The following is a 6,455-nucleotide window of genomic DNA, read 5'->3' on the forward strand; positions in this document are numbered from 1 at the left end:
TCAACCAGACCAAAAAAATCTTTTTCAGTCTACAGTCAAACGTGGACAAAAGTTGCAGGTTGTTGCATAACTCTGCAAAGATACAATGCCCTTCAAAGTTTTATCAACATATTTTTGATTTTGAAATCTCCTTTGAAAATGTTCTTTTTAGCATTCTCTTTATGAGACACCTTTTTACAGCAGTGAATATGCCACTTGTTTCTGAATAAGTCCTTACAGATCGTGAGAGAAATTACGGTAACATGAATGAGAAATTATGCTTAGCAAGCAAGCAAAATGCTTCTCTAGACAGGATGTCAACATCAACATAAATCTTTATCACAAAGGATTTTAAATCCCCAAACCCTACCCAGAGACCCAGTCTTCATCCTTTTGATGCTTTAAAGTAAACAGCCATTGTGGAGATTGCAGGTTTTCACATGAAGAGACTGTCGGCTTCCAAAACTGTCTCCAGTCCAAAGAGCAGCAGGAGTGAGATGTCTAACTTCACGTCCTATCTTTGGAGTATCGCATGTTAACAGTCTCAGTATCTTGCCTCTGTATTTTTCCTTGTAGTTTATGTTCTCTCACACCAGCCAATAAAATGTAAAGCCATCTTGTAGGAATGTTTAACTTCTTGTCTTGTTTTTCTTTTCCTCGTCTCTTCCTTCTGTTATGGAATCAGACTACTCCATCTTCCTTATGGACACACACTATTCCCTCCTGCATCCTCCCTCCTCCCTTGTCTTCATCCATATGTCCTTTGCTTTATTAGCTCTATAACTGGACGCCACTGCACCATATCCAAAACACAGTCTACTCATTTGAATGTCCAGTTCTTCACCATGCCTATCCCTCGTCATCCTCTCCTCCGTCACTCTTTCCCTTCCTTCTCTGACTGTCTCTCCTGTTGTCCCTCTCTTTGTCCACGTCTGGCTTCTGTCTCGTCTGCTTCTGTCTCGTTCCACTATCCCTTCTCTCTCTCCCTCTCATTTCATTTCCCAGCAGTGTGTGTGCCCCCAGATGTCCCCCTCCCCATTTACCTCATCAATAACCCTGCTGTCTCTGAGTGTGTATGTGTAAGAGAAAGTGTGTGCGTGTGTGTGTGTGCTGCAGTAGGCCATACTTCAGGAGCAGCAGAATTTGAGCCAGATCATCTCTCTCCCTCTCTTCCCATCAGCTGTGATTACTTTGGTAAAACAGCTTTGCGTCGCAGAGAACCAATTTTCCTAATGCACAGCCTTCTCACACACACACATACACACACACACACTGTCACCATTATTCAAGTGGACATAAAAGCGAGAGAGGCTGGTTGGACCAGTCAACTTTTGAACTCAATTAAAGTATGAGAAACCTCTTTGCCTCAATACAGTCCAATTCAATAAGCCCAAAGAACAATACAGTGTACAGAGCATTACAAAAGCCTTGTTGGTAATCAATATGAGCAATCAAATAGTACCAGTGTTTTTGCTAAGAGGTTAAACATATATCAAGTCTGCAGATGCAAACTTCACAGACACATGCATTCATTGCATCCTGAGACAGTAGATGATGCAGATCACATAGATGCACTGCTGGAAAAAGGCTATTCAAACACATACGCTTTGGTGAAATGCCTCTCTGAAGTAAGGACACAGAAAACTTCTCAAAATTCCAAACCTTTCATTCAGGGCAAGAGGTAAGTCAACCTACAAGCCTCAAGAGCATTTTCATGTATATTCTCTTGCACGAGTACATATCTTATCTTGCACCAGCCTTATGAACCAGAATACGAGTGTGTATTTGGAAACAGGAAGGGTGGTGGTTGCAAACAGTCGGTGGAATTCCAAATCCAAGTTTAACTTTACAGTCCAAATTTTTTTTTTATGTGTTATGTTTAGGTATCTTGCAACTTTCACTAGATTTGAAATTTGGCATTCAAATTTGGCAATTGGCAATAAATAAATACATTTATTTATGTTTATTTTAAAAAGAGCATTAAAAAAGTAAATAGGCTTGGATTAGTAAGTGTCCAAAACCATTAAAAAAATTAATAAAAACTGTTTCTGTCTGATATGAGCATGTTTGCCTTGAAATACTGCTCAGTTTTACAAGCATGCAATCATTCTATCACACATTCCATATTGTGTAACAGTTTGGGGTTAATCAGCTCTGACATCTCTTCTGTCATTATGCAACAACAAGCTTGGAAATATTTTTTTTTAAAAGATTTACTTTTTTAATCTAAAAGATCATTTTTAAATATATATTTTTTAAATGTCTTGATGGCCTTGCTTCAGCAGTGTAGGAGCTGCTACAATGGTACCGGTTCATGGAGACTGTAAATCAGCAAAGTATAAAACAAGATTTGGACAATCTTCTTTTTCATGCAAATGTCCACAAATGTCCAACTGAAATAAATTCAACAACAAACCTGAAAGCTTTCAATGGCTGAAACAAGGACAAATCTGCTCATTAGGAGTTATACATGAGACAATAATATACTGCTTGATATGTCTGTCCTTCCTTTAATTTTTTATTGCATTCATTTAGGGTTTTTTCCTTCACATGTTTTTTATCCTAGTGTTTTTTCTTTTGTTTGTGTGTTTTTTAGGGTTGAAAGCTAAGTAAGGCATATGACACAACCTTTCAAGATCATGAAGGCTCTTCACAAATAGTTTGTCTACCACTCTCAATATGAAACGTTATGTGCGTTTGTTCAGCTACGAACAGTGCCACAGTTGTGACAAGCGTTTAGAGGTGATGTTTGCAGTGTCATCACCTGACTTTCTACAGCAACATTTTCTCAGATTTACACCATAAGCAGTGAGTTGAAATTTGAGTTATAGGAATAGGAAAACAGCAACAAGATGCATGTTCTGAGCTTTGGAGAGTGTCAGGAGAAAGGTGTTGTTTATTCGGCTGCAGTTTATTAAGCCTCACATATGAATAAAACATGTCATTTCAGGGAAGCTCATAACATACACATTATTATCTCCTGTGCATGTATCAGCATTTAGTTTGCAAACAAAATGTATCTTGTGTATACAAAATTGTAAAACAAAGTGGTTTTTTGTGTCTAAAGCCATTCTCTTCTTAAAAATTTCTGAAAGAACAGATTTAGGAAAATTATTAAATTAGAAAGAAACTTCCTAAATTTCACCAAAAACTTTTTTACTTAGCTTGGTGTGGCATGTTGACCACATGACTGACCACCATCAGCTCTTTCTGCTATAAATAACCAATCAAACAGATATACCAAAGAAATAATAAAATAATCACAAGACACATAAATGAAAAGAATTCTTGAGGGCCATTCATTATTTTCATTGTATAATTATTATTATTATATTGTATAATTTTCTTGGAGCTTCTATAAGCTTCTTGGACTTGCACTAAGATGGCCTTAGCAAAAGAAAATCCAAGGGGCTAAAAAAAGGCCTGCAATAAATATGACAAACTTAATTGAACTTAATGGTGCACTTAACTTGTAATGAGAAAACATTATGGTTACATTCACAAGAAAGAAGTGTAGACAGCTTGTAGGAGGCAAGAAGAATTCAAGTCCAACACTTATGCCAACAATCCATCTCCACCTCCTTATTTAAAGATTTTACAGCACTGTAACAATGTTAAACCATTTGCACCCTTGTCTCTCACAAACAACCCAAGGTTTTTGTTGTGATTCACACCCCAATATATATCAATACTCCACTTAACATCTGCAGGTTTGTGTCTTTGATTGACTGAAATCTAATCTTCGCTGAGAGCTTTCACATCTGTTGATACAAATGGCAATAGACAGCATGCTCTTCATTAGAAAGTGCTGTATGAACATGTGCATGTGCTCACTGCTCTCCACTAAATGAAATGTGCCACTTTTTCATCTCCTCACTTTGACTGCATGTCTGTAATGAATCAAATGTGTGGAAGTATTTCTAACCCAGCTGTCTTTGGTCTGTCTGGAAAAATTATGCCCACTATTTGAATGTTCTAGAGAAAACCCCAAAGTCCAACAGTAGCACCCCAAGTGATAAAACACAACATGTACAATTTAATTAATTCAAACTGTCCACTTGGTTGATCTGGCTTCAGATAATTAATAGGCCACATTTGGAAAAATTCTAAATTCAAAGATGAAACTCTTAAAACATGATCAGTTAAATTTAATCATCTCAACAATGCTGGATGTACTTGAATACAATTATAGATTAGATATAAAGACTTAATAACTTTTTCAAAGGAGAGGACTACTTGTACTCATGTTCAAGTTCAAGAATTCAAGTTATGAGAGTTGTTAAAGATAGGGGTATTTTTATTCTTTAGGTTTATGAAAGAAATACAAGCCTGCAGTGGTTGCGTCAAAGCCACAGGAAAAATGTCATTTGTCACCTTTTATGTCTGTGTGTCAAACCGATTTCAAACATCTAGGTATAAATATCAGTTAGTCTAATTTACGAGTTATGGATTGTCACGGACACCTGCTTTTTAACCAGCTGTTCAAATACATTGCATTAAGTATTCTGGTTATAGTTTGGTTTTCAGTCCTCATGAATTCATGCAGAGGTGAGATGATTGGGAATGAAAGCTGAAATTTGAAGGTAATTTTCCTGATTTTTTTTAGTAAACTGTCTCCCAGGTAGTGCAGACAGAAAGTTTCTGGATGATTTATGATTTTTATGTTTTGATATGCTTTAAGATGAGACTCATCTTTAAGGGGATTTTCAACAATCTGCAAAACATGTTTTCTTTAATTACAGAGCTGGAATAATTAATTGTTTGAATGTAAGACAATTTGTTTAATGGGAAGTGGCCCCGAATTCTGAAATGGGAGACCCTCACACAAGAGTAACCATCAATACAGCACACCGCCTCTTGGTTCTTTATGGTAGAGCAGCCAGTTGGGACTTTACTAAAAAAAAAACCTGCCTGAAAAAGATAAACTGAAATAAGAATGAACTATCTGGCCACTACTACCAGTTGTTAGCATGGTGGAAACCAGGGACCAGCTGATTGCAACACTCCAGCCATGCTCCTCTGCCACGCTGGTTGAGCTTGAATATTTCTATAATGAGGATTAGGAGAAAACTTGAAGAGTTATTCTTAAGAAGATTTGAGACAGCCATGGTTGCCAAATACTTAATGAAGGGTCGAAATACATGAATAGGATATTTCACTTTTCCATATTTGTCCAATTAACAAAGTGGCCAATTTCAGTTTTTTTCTTTCAGAAGAATTGTTCAGAGATGATAAAGCACACATTTAATCCATTTAAAGAAGAAAAATAAAGAGACTTAAAAATTATCATCAATTATCACACAATAGCAAGATCTTTCACAAAACGAGATTTTTTTTCTTAAAAATTGGCGTCCTAGTCTTTGATATCATAATTGTTTACATTGTTCACTATCATTGCTTCATACCCTTTTAACCTTAACAAGTCAAGTAAACAAGACTGGCGATAATATTTAAAGGTAATGTTCAAAATGCATCCTGTGTTATGTAAAAGTTTTAAAGTACAGTCACTGGATGTACGGTACAAGCAGTTGGAATCAGTCATTCATCACCTGCAGCTGCTGCGAGGTTGACTTTAGTCCATTTAAAGAATTTATCCGCACTTGAGACACATGAGCTAATAAACTGTAGCAGTTTTGGCCACATCAAGCTCTGGTGTCACTGCATAAACTTTGAACTTTGGCAGCTCAATCAACCTTTCACAACTTGTGTGAGGATCTGTGGGGTTTCTGGCTGCCTGTCTGTCTGCTTGACGCTTCTACTGTGGGGTTTCATTCAGTCTGAGTGTTGTTGTTAGTTTTAGCTCTGTTACAGGTTGTAAAGCTAAAGATAGTTTATTTGAATGTTTTCGAGTGAAGGCATGACCTTTAAATGCTGATGCTTTGACAAGTTGCAGGCTTGACAGATTTTCCTTTGGTTGTTCAATGACTATTTTTGTCCAAAGTATAAAACATCATCAACAAAGAAGGTCATCCAAACCTTTAACTTCAATACATTTAATAAGAAGTTTTGGAAGAGTAGTCTTTGGAGGAATCCATATATTGACAGTCTATCCTAGTACATATTGGTCATGAGGCAAAGAATAGGATAGAATAGAAAAAAAAATACCGGTCAAAGAAAACCTTTGACAGGTATGCTTGGTCAGAAGTTCATGACATTGTTTTTAAACAATGTCATAGTTGTCAGGTCACATGTCAGGTGACATTGCTGTAATTACATAAACGGTGCTTTTTAATCCCCAGCTATGATGGAACCCTCATCAAATAGTTTTGCCAATTAAAAACAATTAAACATCCATCCAGTAGCTATACCCACTTAATCCAATTCAGAGTCACTGGTGGTACTTACTGGTGGGCTTATTCCAGATGCCATCGGGTTAAAGACACTGGATAGGGCCACCAGTCCATTGCAGGGCCAACACAGAGGCAACCAAAAAAGTATCCGACCAGGTCTCAGTATTGCCCTTTTTAAACAAAAAG

Source organism: Leuresthes tenuis, unplaced genomic scaffold (genome assembly GCF_036924035.1).
Source record: "Leuresthes tenuis unplaced genomic scaffold, fLeuTen1.0.hap1 SCAF_21, whole genome shotgun sequence".
Lineage (NCBI taxonomy): Eukaryota > Metazoa > Chordata > Actinopteri > Atheriniformes > Atherinopsidae > Leuresthes > Leuresthes tenuis.